General features: G+C 38.1%; 1 protein-coding gene across 2 annotated transcripts in view; it reads right to left on the bottom strand.

The window, feature by feature from the left end:
- Window positions 1–17,363, bottom strand: part of Mapk6 (mitogen-activated protein kinase 6) — a 68,059-nt gene that overhangs the window by 16,684 nt on the left and 34,012 nt on the right. The window contains exons 7-9 of one of the 2 annotated variants that reach the window (XR_011706672.1): window positions 13,626–13,792; window positions 5,673–5,754; window positions 3,144–3,390 (exon numbers count right to left, since the gene is read on the bottom strand). The exons of the other annotated variant lie outside the window; for it this stretch is intronic. The gene's annotated coding sequence lies outside the window, so the exon portion shown is untranslated. Of the gene's footprint in view, window positions 1–3,143; window positions 3,391–5,672; window positions 5,755–13,625; window positions 13,793–17,363 lie in introns of those variants that run through there. 2 annotated transcript variants of the gene reach the window in all.

The following is a 17,363-nucleotide window of genomic DNA, read 5'->3' as shown; positions in this document are numbered from 1 at the left end:
GGAAAGGAATGCCCTCTTTCACCACTTCTATTCAACATAGTCCTTGAAACTTTAGCCAGAGAAATTAGACAGATGAAGAAATTAAAAGGATACAGAGAGGAAAAGAAACACTCAAACTCTCATTATTTGCTGATGACATGATTCTATACTTAGAGGATCCAAAAAACTCCACCAGAAAACACCTAAAATTAATTAATGAATTCAACAAAATAGCATGATATAAAATCAATACTCATAAATCAAATGCATTTCTATATATCAGTGATGAATCCTCTGAAAAAGAAATTAGGAAATCACAATAGCCTAAAAAAACAAAACAAAACAAAACTTGGGAATAACAAAAGAGGTGAAAGACCTCTACAATGAAAACTACAGAACACTAAAGAAAGAAATTAAAGAACTTAAAAGATGGAAAGATCTCCCATGCTCTTAGATAGGCAAAATTAATGTTGTCAAAATGGTCATAATATCCAAAGTGCTATACAGATTCAATGCAATTCCAATCAGAATCCCAACATCATTCCTTATAGACATAGAAAAGGCAATCATGAAATTCATTTGGAAAAATAAGATATCCAGAATAGTCAAAGCAATCCTTAACAAGAAGAGTGAAGCAGGTGGGCATCACAATACCAGACTTTAAACTATACTACAAAGCTATAGTAACAAAAACAGCATGGTATTGGCACCAAAATAGACATGTAGACCAATGGTACAGAATAGAAGACACAGAGACAAACCCACATAAATACAGCTATCTCATACTAGACAAAGGCACCAAAAATATATGGAAAAAGATAGTCTCTTCAACAAATTGTGCAGGAAGAACTGAAAATCATATGCAGCAATATGAAAATAAATCCCTATTTCTCACCATACACAAAACTCAATTCAAAGTGGATCAAGGCCCTAGGAATTAAACCAGAGACCCTAGATAGAGGAAAAAGTAGGCCCAATTCTTATCATGTCATATTAGGCTACGGCTTCCTTAACAAGACTCCTAAAGTGTAAGAAATAAAATCAAGAATTAATAAATGGGATGGACTCAAACTAAAAAACTTCTTTTTAGCAAAAGAAACAATCAATGAGGTAAACAGAGAGCCTATATTTTGGGAGCAAACTTTTGCCACACACACGTCAGATAGAGCACTCATCTCCAGGATATATAAAGAACTCAAAAACCTTAATACCAAAAAAAAAAAAAAAGCAACGCAATCAATAAATGGGCTCAGGAGCTGAACAGACACTTCTCAAAAGAAGATATACACTTGATCAACAAATATATGAAAAAATGTTCAGGGCTGGGGTTGTAGCTCAGCGGTAGAGTGCTCACCTAGCACATGCGAGGCCCTGGGTTTGATCCTCAGCACCACATAAAAATAAATAAAATAAAGGTATTGAGTACAACTACAACTAAAAAATAAAATATCAAAAAAAATCAGAAAAAAAAGAAAAAATGTTCAACATAGTAGTATGCAGATTCCTTAGAAAACTTGTAATGGAATCAGCATTTGACCCAGCCATCCCACTCCTCAGTCTATACCCAATGGACTTAAAAATCAGCATACTATAGTTAACGGAGCCACATTAATGTTCATAGTAGGTCAATTCACAATAGCTAAACTGTGGAAGAAAACTAGATGCCCTTCAATAGATGAATGGATAAAGACACTGTGGTATATATACACAATGGAATATTACTCAGCATTAAAAGAGAATAAAATCATGGTATTTGAAGGTAAATGGAGGGAATGGGAGAATATCATACTAAGTGAAGTAAGCCAATCCCAAAAAACCAAATGCTGAATGTTCTCTCTGATAAGTAGATGCTGATCCATAACGGGGAGGGGGAGGCATGGGAAAAATGGAGGAACTTTGATTGGGCAAAGGGGAGGGAGGGGAGTGTGGGTGCATGGGGCCAGGAAAGATGGTGGAATGAAATAGTCATCATTACCGTAGTTACATGTATGACTGCACACATGGTGTGATACTACATTGTGTACAACCATAGAAATGTAAAGTTGTGCAATTGTGTACAATGAATCGATATGATTTCTGCTGTCATATATACCTAATTAAAATAAATTAATTTAAAAAGAAATAAAATCAAGAACCAATAGATGAAATGGATTTAAATTAAAAAGCTTCTTCTCAGCAAAAGAAATAATCAGTGAGGTGAATAGACAGCCTATAGAATGGGAGCAAATTTTTACCACACACATGTCAGAGCACTAATCTCTAGGATATATAAAGAACTCAAAAAATCTTAACACCAAAAAAAATAAAATAAAAAAAAATAACCCAATCAATAAATGGGCCAAGGAACTGAACAGACAATTCTCAGAGGATGGTATACAATCAATCAACAAATATATGAAAAAATGTTCAACATCTCTAGCAATTAGAGAAATTCAAATCAAAACTACTGAAACCAATAACCAATCTGGAAAGTAGTGTGGAGATTCCTTGGGGAAAAAAAAAAAAAAGCTGGGAATGGAACCACCATTTGACCCAGCTATCCCTCTCCTTGGTCTCTACCCAAAGGACTTAAAAACAGCATACTACAGTGACACTGCCACATCAATGTTTATAGTAGCACAATTCACAACAGCTAAATTGTGGAATCAACATAGATACTCTTCAATAGATGAATGGATAAAGAAACTGTGGTATAAATATACACAAAGAAATATTACTCAGCATTAAATCATGACATTTGTAGGTAAATGGATGGAGCTGGAGAATATCATGTTAAGTGAAGTAAGCCAATCCCCAAAAAACAAATGCCGGATGTTTTTTGATATGAGGATGCTGGTCCATAATGGGGATGTGGGGGGGAACATGGGAGGAATGGAGGAACTTTAGTAGGGCAAAGGGGAAGGAGGGTAAGGGAGGGGATATAGGGGTAGGAAAGATGGTGAAATGTAATAGACATCAATACCCCAAGTACATGTATGAATACACGAATGGAGTGATTTTACTTGTGTACAACCACAGACATAAAAAATTGTGCTCTTTTGTGTTCTATGAACTGAAATGCATTCTGCTATTATATATAACAAATAAGAATAAATAAATAAATTAAACAAAAATAAGTTGCAGTAGCAGAGCAGCAGGGGCTATAGTCAAAGCATAAAGTGGACCACTTTTACACTCGTGTCGTTCAAAAAGGAAACAAATCTCTATTTTTATAAATGGGCAAATATATAAATTGGCATGTTATTTAAGCAAAAATCAAATGGCCAATATTCATGAAAATGTTTTTAACTTGAAAAATCAGAGACAGGGCTGGGGATGTGCTCAAGCGGTAGCGCGCTCGCCTGGCATGCGTGCAGCTCGGGTTCGATCCTCAGCACCACATACAAACAAAGATGTTGTGTCCGCCGAAAACTAAAAAAAAAATAAATATTAAAATTCTCTCTCTCTCTAATAAATAAATAAATAAATATCAGAGACACATAAATTTAATTTGAGGTGTAATTTTTTTTTGGCCTGAATATTAGCCAAGATTGAAAAGATAAAAGAATATATTCAATATCAGTATACTTGGGTGATACATTGTAATGTGGCATAATTTTTATAGAAATGAATTTTATATTGGCCATCAGAAAAACTTTAAATGTTAATACTATGTGACCCAGAATTAAGCTTTTAGAAATTTATTCTAAGAAAATAATAAAAAATAAAGAGAAGTTAGGGGCTGGGGATATAGCTCAGTTAGTAGAATGCTTGCCTAGCATGCACAAGGCCCTGGGTTCAATGCCCGGCCCCACACACATACAAAAAAAAGTCAAAATATTATTTATCATGATGAAAAACTATCAATCTAAACAATCTATAATAAGGAAAAGGTCAAATGAATCATGATAGAGGCAAAGAATGGAATATTATACACTTTCCAGTTATTACACATTTGCACCTTATTTTAAAATAGTTTTTCGTAGTTGTAGGTGGATAGCATACCTTTGTTCTATGGAACCCAGTGCCTCACAATGCTTGGCAAGTGCTCTGCCACTGAGCTACAGTCCAAGCCCATGTTTATAAATTTTTTAATGAAAAATGGAAGACTCATAATATTCAATGTTAAATCATCCTTCTACAAATCATTATTTAACACCTAGTGTGTGCTAGGAACGGTTGTGGACATTTGGGATACAGAACTAACAAAGATCCATCTTCTTGGTTCTTACATTCATGAGGTAAGGGACAGACACATAATAAACATAATAAGAAAATTGTGCAGTAGGTGAAAGGTGCTAGGCATTAAAGAAAACAAAAGCCACGGGCTGGGGAAGCTGGAAGCGCTGAGGGTGAGCCAGGGTGATTGCAGGCTCAATAAGTCAGAAGACTTCCAGGACAAGGGCTCGCCTGGAGGAGGGACCTCAGCTGTTACATTTGTATTTTACTTTCTGTGTTATGTATATACTCCTATTCTTTACATCTTTCCTTTATTTTCATAGAAAAAGGTTTAGGTGAATAAATGACATTAAAATATCCCCACTAGCTCTCTTGGAAGGTAGGATTTGGTTTGGGTTTGGAGCTTGTTATTGTGTTGTTCTTTATTACAACTTACTGAACTTTATGAGTAGTTATGGTTTTATTATCAAAAGTAAAGTAATATATGTTATTGCGTTTTAAAAAGCACTTAAGCTACTTTCTAATCCCAGGAAGAATTTTTTTAAAATATATATTTTTTTAGTTGTAGATGGACACAATACCTTTATTTTATTTGTTTATTTTTATGTGGTGCCAGGGATCAAACCCAGTGCCTTACGCATGCTAGGCAAGCGCTCTACCACTGAGCCACAACCCCAGCCCTAGGAAGAATTTTTTGCAAGGGGCAGTGTGTGGTTTCTGAGTGGTGTTTGACCTTTCTGAAGAGAGGGTCTTTTTCCACAAGGGGGCACCTGGCCTCAAGGTGGCAGATGAGCCTGGAGTCTGATTTTTAGTGTTGTGAAGGAAAAATCTTGCATAGGTAATTCTGTCACCATGCCTAAGAACCATGTCAGAATGGTCTGAAGATTTTGGCATCCTAATGCCTGCCTCCTTGGTTACTAAAAATATAAAAGTTGATTTTCCCTGAAACCAGTTGACAAGCGAGTAGCAAGGCTTAGGCTGGGCAATGGCAAGGATGTTCCTTGCCCTTGGAGAGTTAGCCATCCAGCCAGAGCAGCAAACTCACAATGACCTTTTCACAGTGTAAGCACTGAGATAAGAAGACCTGAAGGCAAGGGATGATCCAAAGGGGATTAATAAATGCAGAAGCAAGTATGAGTTACCAGGTTCAGACACTTATAAAAGATAGGTGCATGCAGGAGGGAAGGGACGTAATGTGAGGGAGTGGGGGAAGGATGCAGAGGCCATGATGTGTGGGGAGACAGATGTAGTGCTGTGGAAAGCCACTGACCTCATGGCACTGGAAATTTTGTAACCTAATGACCTGGAATTGCATTCCTGGCCCAAGTCTCTTTGCAAACCTAGCCTACAGCTTAAACAAAACCAAAGCCTGTGGCCTGTGGCCAGTTTGGCTTGCCAGTATCTACTTACCTGGTCAGAAGCAGGATGTACCCCCACCTCCACTACCAAGAATTGCTTCATTGCATTCATGAGAGATCAGTGGGGCAGGCTCTGACCAGAGGTTTGGGAGAGGAAGGTGGACAAGACAACCTTACCTATACCAGCACAGTTGGGAAGAGAAAGAAGAGAGCCATCCAACCCAGCCTGAACGCTTCCTGGAGGATGATACTTGAGCACCTAAAAGACAGAGGGAGTTTGAAAGGAGGAAAGGGGTGTAGGAGAGGGAACAGCACAGGGACAAGAGAGAATGTGTCCTCTATCCTTGCAATAGCTCTGTTTTGCTGGAGCCTGGGTGAGTGGAAGTGTTAAAAGATGGTACTGGTGTGAAGGATACTTTATCTGGAGGGTACTGGAGAGCCCTTGAGGGGCTTTCAATAGTTACTTGATCATGAATATAAATGTGATAGTCAATGATCTTTAGGTGGCCAAATCCATTAGGTGCTTTTCAATCAGCATAAAGTATGAATTCTCTTAGTCACATTTGATACTGTTACCTGCTACCACCTCCCTCCATGCTGAAGATTTTTTTGTTGTTGTGTGGGGGGCGGTACCAGGGATTGAACCTGGAGGTACTTAACCACTGAGCCATATTTCCAGCATTTTTTAATTTTTTATTTTGAGACAGCATCTTACTAAGTTGCTGAGGCTGGGTTTAAATTTTCGATCCTCCTGCCTCAGCCTCTGGAACTGCTGGGATTACAGGCATGTACCACCACGCCCAGCTTGAAGAATTCTTATCTCTTGACTTGAGTCACTCTGTCCTCTTCATTTTCTGCCTACCCTTGACATCAGCCTCCATTGCTGGCTGTGTGCCTCCTGTCTCTCGACTCTGAATGTTGCTGTTCTACAGGGCTCAGTTCTGGTCCCTTCTCACCATGCCCTCCTGCTCTCATTTACTCCCATGACTTCATATGCATTTACTATGCGCAATAGAATCAGGAGACAGAATGTCACAGGGACAAACAGAGGGTCATATTTCCTGGGCATCATGGTCCAGCAAAATGTATTCAGACTAAATCATGAGCAGTTGTGGGATGATCATGGCAGTGAGGGTCAGGGCAAGTTCTACAGATGATAAGCAAAGGCACATGCTAGAGGGAGAAAAGTGTCCAGATCTGAAGTCCCAGACACTGCTCCCAAGGGTGGATGGAGGTGTGGCCACTGTGATGTGTGTTAAGATGCCAAGTCCAAAGTCTGAGAAGAACAGCAAGGCAAAGGTAGGGTGGGGTACAGGGAACATGCTAGGCCCAACAGAGCAAGCAGACTCCAAAGTCCAGAGGTCACCACCCAAGTCTGCTGGAATCCATGCCAGCAGACTTGGGTGGTGACCTCTGGCCTGGCTTGAACCTGTGTGTGGATGGGCAAATGTCCGAGGTATGTGTTCCCAGCCCACTAGACACGCCTCTGGGGTATTGGTGGTCCAAGTATGCAGTCCCAACCACACCAACACATCGACTGTGATGGCAGGGAAGTTATGATCCATATCCTGATCCCTTCTGTTTTCCTGATGTCCCACATTATAATGGGACAAAGAATTTCTCAAGACTCCAACATTATAACCACTAATAAACAAAATTTGCTTTGTAACTTATAGGAGTAAAGTTGTAGTCAAGATCCAATATGATCTCCAAAACTTGTTCATTCAAAATCAATAGGAACAGGTAGATTATTCAGCAAATGACATTAGGACAACTGGCATTTATTTAGAAAAACATTAGAGACCCATTTTAACATCACATACAAAAATAAATCTAACAATAATTTTAAAACTTCCCACAAAGCCAGGCCCAGATGATTTCATTGGTAAAGTCTATGAAACATTCAAAAAATTGATAACAATCCTTCACAAACTGTTCTAAAACTAGAAGAGGGAAAAATATTCCCCAATTTATCCTGTGAAAAGACAACCCAGGGGCTGGGGTTGTGGCTGAGTGGTAGCCACTTGCCTAGCATGTGTGAGGCACTGGGTTCGCTCCTCAGCACCACAAAAAATTAATAGATGGAATGGGGGTGTTGTGTCCATCTACAACTAAAAAAAAAAAAAAGACAACCCATAGAATGGGATAACATATTTGCAAATCATATATCTGATAAGGAATTTGTATCTAGAATATGTAAGGCGTTCTTACAATTAAATGCAATTAGAAAAGGTTCTGGAGAGACGGTTCTCTAAAAACTATATACAAATGGTCAATAAGCACAAAATTTCTCAACATCATTAGTCATCTTAAAAGTAGAAATCAAAACTACAATAAAATATCACTTCACATCCACTGGTATGGCTATAGTTCAGAGGACAGCAATACTAATTTTGCAAAGGATATGGAGAAATTGGAACTTTCATACACCAATAGTCGGGAGGGAAATTTGTACAGTCTTTGTGTAAGAGTCTAACATCTCAAAAAATTATCATGTGACCTAATAATTCTCCTAGATAAATGCCCAAGAGAACTAAAAACATACTTCTAAACAAAAACTGTATATTAATATGGGCTGGGGCTTGGGCTCAGTAGAGAGTGCTCGCCTGGCATGCCTGAGGCACTGGGTTCGATCCTCAGCATCACATAAATGTAAAATAAAGATATTGTGTCCACCTAAAAGCTAAAAACTAAATATTAAAATAAAATAAAGGTATTGTGTCTATCTAAAACAAAAAATTTTTTAAAATTTTAAAATTGAATATTAACATATAAGCAGCATCATTCATAATAGCCAAAAGTAAAAACCATATAAACGTCTACCAAGTGATGGATAAACAAATTGATACATCCATACAATAAAATATTATTCAGGAAAAAAAGGCAATGAAGTGTTGATACATGCTACTGTATCAGTGAAACAATAAGGTAAATGAAAGCCGCCATTCACAAAAGACCACATTATTTATGAACACATTATTGGCAGATCTAGAGAAAGCACACTAGTGGTTGCATGGAGATTGGAGGGGTACAGATTGAGGAGTGACTGCTAATAGGGACAAGGTCTCTCTTAAGGGACACGAAGGTGTTCTGCAATTCTGGTGATAATTGCACAACCCTGTTAATATGCTTAAGAACATTTCTCTGTATCCTTTTAAAATATGGAGTTATATGTTGAAATACATATGAAGACATTATAAAATTTATATGTAAATTTTTCATTTCAATTATAATTTATTATAAACATACAAAGTCACAGAGGATTTTTGCAATCTGTGTGGCATATTTAGTGCGTGTCCTTCAAAAAAAAAAAGAAAATCATGAACTCCCCAATAATATGCCATGCAGTCAAGAAAGGGGAAAAATAAGCAAAATAGTGCAGCCACTTAGAAGGCAATTTGGGGAATGCTAAACAGCAATTCCAGTGGGTATGGCACAGTTCAGCTCAGAAATTCCAGATTTTGAAAATAATCGATCTGCTACTTTGATATAGACAGGATATAAGGCAGTCCTGGGAGGATCTATCAAAATGTTCAGTGGAAGCAAACTTTGTCCCAGAATTTCTTCTAGAAGTGTATCCTCAGAAATGCATCAAAAAGCACAGGAAGAATATTTATTACAGTGGCATTTGTAATAGTAAACAATATCCATTCCTAGGAAATTAGTTACATAAGTGACAATCTATCTTCAAAACTGCACACTGGGGAGGCATTAAAAACAGCATATCTCAATTACCATTAATATGGAAAGATGCTTGAAATGTGAGAAGAAAAGTTGCAGGACAGTACATATAATATTCCAATTTTAAAAAATTAAGTGCATATATTTATATATGTGTGGAAAATTCTGGATAAATATACAATAAGCCCTCAAAGTGGTTACCTGTGAAGACTAGGATATTTGGAGGGAAGAGAGAGTGTAGAGAGGAAAAGAGGAAATTATTATTTCAGGTACCTTTGAATTTTTACTTTTTACCAAATAGAAAAATAAAGTAATAAGCATGGATTAGATGGAAAAGCCCAAAATACTAACTGTGATTAAGAGTAATTATACCCATGTGATGGGATAATAGTTATTTTCCTCATTTTCTTACCTGCATCTTCTAGCTTTCAACACTAAGCTTATTACTTGTTTTTTAAAGTGAAAAATAAAAGAACATCCTGATGTCTTAGTATTCAGCCACTGGTCAGTTGAGGAAAGCCCTAGACACATTGAGTACACATGGAAGCAGACTCTAAACAATAACACCACTTAGAACGCCATGCGAGAATGAGACTCCAAATCATAGACCTGGAAATCACGAGTGTCTTTGTATGTCCCTCTTTGAGACATCACAACTTCAAGTTTTTGATGTATAATTTGTGAACCCTCAACTTGAATAATTGATTATTATGTATAAGATAACTCATATGATATCTATGAATCCAGATGATACAATATTAACATTCTAATTTCTTGTTATAAGTCTTAGAATTCCTTTTTTTTTTTTTTTCTTGTGGTGCATGAAGGTAGCTAACCAATAACTCAGGTTAAGTTTTTTAGGGTTACATTATTATATATGAGAAAATTTATTTCAACATTATCTCACTTTTTAAAAACAATTCTTTTTTAAGCCAGACATGATCACACATGCCTATAAGCCCAGCAACTCAGGAGGCTAAGGTAGGAGGATCATCATGTGCAAGGCCAGCCAAGAGATAAACTAGTGGCATCAATGCCTGGGGCCCCAGTGTGCCCAGTTTGAGCAACTGTAACCTAAAGAGTATGTCTGAAAGCTGACCAATAGATAAGAGATAGCTTATTACCATGTTAACAGGTCCATTGACAGCTAGCTAAAAATGTCTGCCTTCCACTTCACATCAACAAGGTTTAACCCCCATTAATGCTGCTTTTTTAACATAACCCTGCCACTTGGCAACAGCTAACTAAACTTGGGGTGGGCCAATGTGATTTCTTTTCAGAGAAACTTTGAACTGGGAGAAGGAAACACAGGGATGGACAGACAGAAGAATTCTATATAGAGTTGTAATGATTGAAGTTGGAGCAATGAGCCCTGTCTTCTGCCAGCTTTTTGGATCAGAAATCCCAGTTGACCGTGAATGAACAAAGCAGAGGAGCAGAGACCCGAAGCCTAGTTCTGGTCCTTCCTGTGACTCTTGTTTTTGGGATCCATGATCCATGAGTCACTCTTGCATCCTGAGAAATTGCTCCTTTTTGCTAAGGCTAGCATAGGTGGTCACCAGTGATCCTTAACTAGACATATAATCCAGGCCTGGCTCATTTGCCAGGGTTACGATTAACAAGGATAGTGCAGAGACAGTGAAAAACAAACAGCATTGCAAGATCTTAACTGGGTCAAGAACATGTTGTGCAATCCTAACAGGTACAGTCATTCTGACAAGAACAGGGAAACAGTCAAGCAGCTGACTCAGGAGCAATACAATTGCTAACCCGAGCTGCACCCACTTTTGAAAATGCAATTAAGGATAATAAACTGGCCAGACCAGACTTACGTTTTCCGAGAATTTTTAACTGCTCTTAGAACAGCAACTGAAGAACTTACTGGTTCTGTAGAGTCATCCCAAGGTTACAGATTCCCCCCTGCGAATTATAGTTGAATGACTTATCCACAAAGTAAGCAAACCTCAGAACTATTGGTGTCCTTGCACCAGAGTACCATCAATGCAGAAGGAATCTGGAAGACAATCGTCATGGTCCCCTTCACACCTTCATTCAACCAATAAATATCAAGCCCTATATTAGGTGTTGGGTCCTGGCTGGTGAGAAAGGTCCAGAAACTGCAGTAATGAGTTTATACTTTTAAGTAGAGGGAGAAAGAATTTATGAAGGACATAACATTTCAGTGGTTATGTGCTAGAAAGAAAAATCAAGCAGGGCAGAAGCACAAGGGTGCTGGGATATGTGCTATCTTACATGCACTGGTATGGCACTGCTGTGATAAGGTGATGTTTGAACAGAGACTTTTGAAAGAATGAAGAACTCTCTGAGCTAAGAACTTTCTAGGCAGTGACAACTGGTAAACACCTTAAGGTAGAAGCAACCATGAGCCAGTGTGATTTGGAGCTGTGAGAGACAGATTGACAAAGAGTGGCAGAGAAATACCTTGTTAAGCCTCAATTAAGATTATGGCATTTACTAAGGGGAAAAAGTCATTCAAATTTTGAATAACTAGAGGGGTGACATGGTCTGATTTAGGATTTAAAATGCCCAATCTGGCTACTATATTAAGAATAAACTGTAGATGGTCAAGGTCATAGCAGGGAGACCAGTTAGGAGGCTACTGCAGTAGATAGTCCTATAGGTGGGAATCATGTGGCAGCTATGAACGTCAGATTTTGGATACTGCCACAGAATTCATTGATGGGTGGGATGTGAGCTTTCAAAAAAATGACCCTGGGGTTTTTGGCTTCCAAGTGAAGATACTTGTTTGGGCAGGGTGGCAATGTAGGCTACTTATGGCAAACCCAAAAAGTGAATATGAACTCAGTCTAGTCTTTTAGGGATCTGAGTACTCCCTACACTGAATTCATTCAAATAAGGATCTGAGCTGGTGATAAAGGTCCAGATACTGCAACCAAAAGTTGGAGATTGCTGATGAGTAGGATGGCTAGAGCACAAAGCCACCTGTAGGTCCAGGTCAGACGCTTAGATAGAGGAATGCAATACTAAAGGTAAAGTCAAGGTCAGAGTCCAGTGCTTCAGTTCAATTTGGCAGGAATGGACAATAATTCATCAAACAGGAAAAAGGCTATAACAACTTATTAGGAACCAAACACCATGTTAAAAGGCCATGTTCGTAGTCTCATTTAATTCTTACGTCAACCCCATGAATTAGGTGTCACTAGCCTATTTTACAAATAAAGAAAGCCAAGAAGTTAAATTATATAATGTTGATACATAACAACATGCAGTTTAAAGCTGATGAGATCTGATTCCCATAGTGCTTAAGCACTATGCAACAATACAAAACTCAATGTCTCAGCTGGCAGCTGAAGTCACATCAGAGGTTCAAGCCAGGAGTGGGTGGGAGTGGTAAGCACAGGTGGAAACAAAGTCTAAATGTACAGACATGAATCCAAGTTTGTGGTTTAAATCTGGTATGAAGAAATAAGCTTGGAATGGAGTTTGAACCAGAAGACCAGGAGCAGTGTTTCAGACCAGGCACTAGCACCACACCTGCCACAGCAAGGCTTCACAGGTGCTGACACATTGTAACAAAAGGGAAATGTTCTGCTTAGCTACAGTTGCAACACTACCACTGCACTGGACTAAGGTGTCCAAAAGAACCTGCAAAGGTAATGGAATCTTATTATTAGATCTCTGCATTGTAACCAAGACAGTGCTCTAAGGAGAATGATCAATAGCCCCTCCCTTCAAGATATTTGTTAAACACAAAATGTAGGAAGAGCACACAAAAATCCATCTCTTGGAATATTTAAGGAGACTGCCCCAGGTCCTATGAGGAAAGAGCTTGGTGAGTTCACACTGCTCTTTCAAAGGCAAACAACCAGATGTAAGGGCCATCTAGCTGTTAATATTTGTCACCCACTGATCACCTGGGTTGACTGATCTGGCTGGCCACATGGGTGTCCCTTTCCTCCTTCACTACTCTACCTGCATCCCACCTGAACTGCAGGCTTGGGTGGAGGACAACATTCCTGATTATCTGGTTAAGGGTATAAAAGCAGCTGTGCCCAAAATCTTCACACAAGCTCTCAAGGTCAAAGGTAAACATCACTATGGTTTCAATACTCTGGCTCTCTTTTTTCCTTGATCAGTAGGTAAGGGTGCAATAAATACAACTTTTGTTTTTAGGGTAAAAAAAAAAAAAATTGATATTTCATGCATTGAGGTTTCCAAACAGGTTAGATGTAGGCTTTTTATGCTCTAAGAAAATGAGGAAAGGGCTTAGTAACATTTATGGGAGGTTATCCTTAAAATAACCAAAGCAGAATGGAGCTCCTGGAGCAAAGTTTTATGGAATCAAAGTTTGAAATGTGTCAGTTTTCCAAAAAATAGGTGATTCACAGCACCCAGTTAGAGAAGGACCCCCATCTACCAGAGCCAGGATAGAAGTGTCCCATGTGAGTTGGGTGCCATGGTACATACCTGCAATCCCAGCAGCAAAGGTATTTGAGGAAAGAGGACTACAAGTTTGATGTCAGCCTCAGCAACTCATACCCCATCTCAAAATGAAAACTAAAAGGGACAGGGGTGTGGCTCCGTAGCAGAGTGCTTGCCCAGCATGCATGAAACCCTGGGTTCCACCCCCAGCACTGCCAAAAAAAAAAAAAAAAAAAAAAAAGCATTGACTTCCAGGTTCCTTTATTCACAGGGTGAAAAACTTCATTCTCAATGTTTAAAAGGCCCTTCACTGTGGCCAGTCTAATATAGATATTAAAGGAGTAAAATCTGTTAAGAAGCACACCCTGGCAAGGACTAATCTTTGTACTCTTATAATGGGTTAGTATTCAACACAAACTGTCCTATTAAATGCTGTTCCAGGAAGACTGGATTGTCAGGTTCAAGTAGTATGTACTTTCTAATTAAAAGAAATTTAAGTCAGATAAGATGGCACTTGCCTATAATCCCAGAGATTCAGGAGACCGAGGGAGTAGGATTGCAAATGCAAGGCCAGCCTTGGCTACTTGGTGAGATCCTGTCTTAAAAAGGGCTGGGATGTAGCTCAGGTAAGGGTATGTAGCATCTCTGGGTTCAAACCCCAGTAACAGGAAGTGGAGGAGTTGAGGATTTAATGAGATCAAGAGACAACAGGTGAGTGATAAAACTTAAGTCTAAAACTCAGATCTCCCTAGAGTTCAGCACTCTTTTTCGTCTACGCAGATGCTAAACCTGAATAAGCAACCCTAACTGAACAGGCATAGGGTAAAACTACAGTTGAAACTGACTAATATTGTGTACATGGTAGACCAATTTAGGATAGAACCTCTCTTGGATTTTGAAAAGTAAATGGGAACCAAAAAGGCTGATAAAGAGCAGTCCAGTCTGCTTGATGACATCCACTAGTCAAATATAGTCTATGTAATACCACAGAATCTGATTTAAAAATGGTACTTTTAAATAAAACAATTTTGTAAGGAACAATACTATCAACTAGCTTTTTAACCTAGAAGCAAAGGTGATATATCTTGAGTTTCACTTTGAAAATATTTTGATTTAACATAGTTCTTGAAACTCTGGGCAGAGCAATTAGACGAAAGAAATTAAATGGATACAAATAGGAAAAGAAGAACTTAAATTATCACTATTTGCCGACGATATTATTCTATACATAGAAGATGCAAAAAATTCCACCAGAAAACTTCTAGAACTAATAAATGAATTTGGCAAGTAGCAGGATATAAAATCAACACCCACAAATCAAAGGCATTTCTGTACATCAATGACAAACCCTCTGCAAGAGAAGCTAGGAAAATTACCCCATTTTCAATAACCTAAAAAAAAGAAACTTTGAAATCAATGAAAAGAGGTGAAAGAACTCTACAATGAAAATTACAGAATGCTAAAGAAAGAAATTAAAGAAGACCTTAGAGATGGAAAGATCTCCCTTGTTCTTAGATAGGCAGAATTAATATTGTCAAAATGACCATACTACCAAAAGCACTATACAGATTAAATGTAATTCCAATCAAAATCCCAATGACATTCCTAATAGAAAAAGAAAAAGCAGTCATGGAATTCATCTGGAAAAATAAGAGACCCAGAATAGCTAAAGCAATCCTTAACAAGAAGAGTGAAGCAGGTGGCATCATAATACCAGACCTTAAACTATACTACAAAGCAATAGTAACAAAAACAGCATGTATTGTCACCAAAATAGACTTGTAGACCAATGGTACAGAATAGAGGATGCAAAGACAAACCCACATAAATACAGTTATCTCATTAGACAGAGGTGCCAAAAATATATATTGGAGAAAGGACAGCCTCCTCCAACAAATGCTGCTTTTTTGGGAAAACTGGAAATCCATATGCAACAAAATGAATTAAGCCCCTATCTCTCACCATGCACAAAACTCAACTCAAAGTGGACCAAGGACCTAGGAATTAAAGCAGAGAGCCTGCACCTAACAGAAGAAAAAGTAAGCCCAAATCTTCATCATGTCAGATTAGTCCCCGACTTCTTGTTAACAAGACTCCTAAAGTGCAAGAAATATGACCACAATGCTTTATGTAATTCCCATGGTAACCACAAAGAGAATAATCTATAAAAGATGCCCAAAACAAAATGAAAAGGGAATGAAAACACATCACCTAAAAAAAAAAAAAAAAAAGAAAGAAAAGAAAAATCAAACACAAAGTAAGGTGGCAAGAGTAAAAGTGGACAAAATAACTATTAGACTTAGGAAACAACATAGCAATAGAAAGTCTTTCCCTATCAGTAACTACTTTAAATATAAATGGATTAAAATTCCTAATTAAATGACAAAGTGGCTAAATAAACTTTAAAAAATCTATATGCTATCTAAAGGGAATAACTTTAAATACAAGGACATGCATAAGCTGAAGGTGAAAAGGATGGAAAGTTATTCCATGCAAATAGTAGCCAAGAGAGCCAGGTGGCTATCAAAAACTCTGACAAGGCATAAAGCAGGACACTGTATAAGAATAGAGAAGAAGGGGCTGGGGATATGGCTCAAGCGGTAACGTGCTCGCCTGGCATGCACAGGGCGCTGGGTTCACTCCTCAGCACCACATAAAATAAAATATAAAGATGTTGTGTCCACCGAAACTGAAAAATAAATATTAAAAAAATTCTCTCTCTCTCCTCTCTTCAAAAAGAAAAAAAAAGAAAAAGAAAATAGATTAGAAGAAGAAGAAAAAAAACAGAAATAAACTCTATCATGGTCAAATAATCGCCAACAAAGATGCCAAGGCTACATAATGGAGAAAGGATATCTTCAATAAATGTTGGATATCCACATGCAGAAGAAAGAAGTTGGACCTTAACTTTGCATTGTATACAAAAATCAACTCAAAACAAAAATCTAAACCCAAAATTATACAACATAGAAAGTTTCACCACACTGGATTTGGCAGTGATTTCTTGGATATGACACCAAAAGCACAGGCAACAAAAGCAAAAATGTGACACTGCATCAAATTTAGCTTCTGTGCAGCAAAGAAAACAAAGTGAAACAAAATGAAAAGGCAGTCTACAAATGGGAGCAAATATTTGCAAACCACAATATCTCATAAGAGGTTAATATCTTGAATGAAGAACTCCTACAGCTAAACTATACCATTTAAAAATAAGCAAAGAACTTAAAAAGACATTTCTCCAGAGATGACAGATAGCCAAAAAGCATACAAGAATATGTATATTAAATCATTATGGAAATGCAAATCAAAAATCCGAGAGCATCCCATATCCTTTATGAGAGTCATTACCCCCTCCACCCCCCCCATGTCCCCCCAAAAAGGCTGGGTGCGGTGGCACACACCTGTAATCCCAGTGGCTTAGGAGGCTGAGGCAGGAAGACCACAAGTTTGAGGCCAACCTCGGCAACTTAGCAAAACCCTGCCTCAAAATTAATAAAAGAGATAGGGACTTGGTTCAGTGGTAAAGTACTCCTGGGTTCAGTCCCCAGTACCAAAAGAAAAAAAGTTGGCAAGGATATGAAAAAATTGAAACCCTTTGTTGGTGGTACTGTAAACTGTTGCAGTCACTATGGGAAAAAAATTATAGCAGCTTCTCAAAATAAGAGCTATCATATGGCACAGCAATCCCAATTCTGGCTATATATTCAGGAATTAAAAACAGGAAGATAAAAATGTATTTGTACACCAAATATATTTACAGGTTTCTCTACATAGTTCACACCT

The sequence above is a fragment of the Marmota flaviventris genome, chromosome 2, assembly GCF_047511675.1.
Source record: "Marmota flaviventris isolate mMarFla1 chromosome 2, mMarFla1.hap1, whole genome shotgun sequence".
NCBI classification, from domain to species: domain Eukaryota; kingdom Metazoa; phylum Chordata; class Mammalia; order Rodentia; family Sciuridae; genus Marmota; species Marmota flaviventris.
The sequence above is the reverse complement of the archived record's forward strand: the minus strand, read 5'-3'. Positions and strand labels throughout refer to the sequence as shown.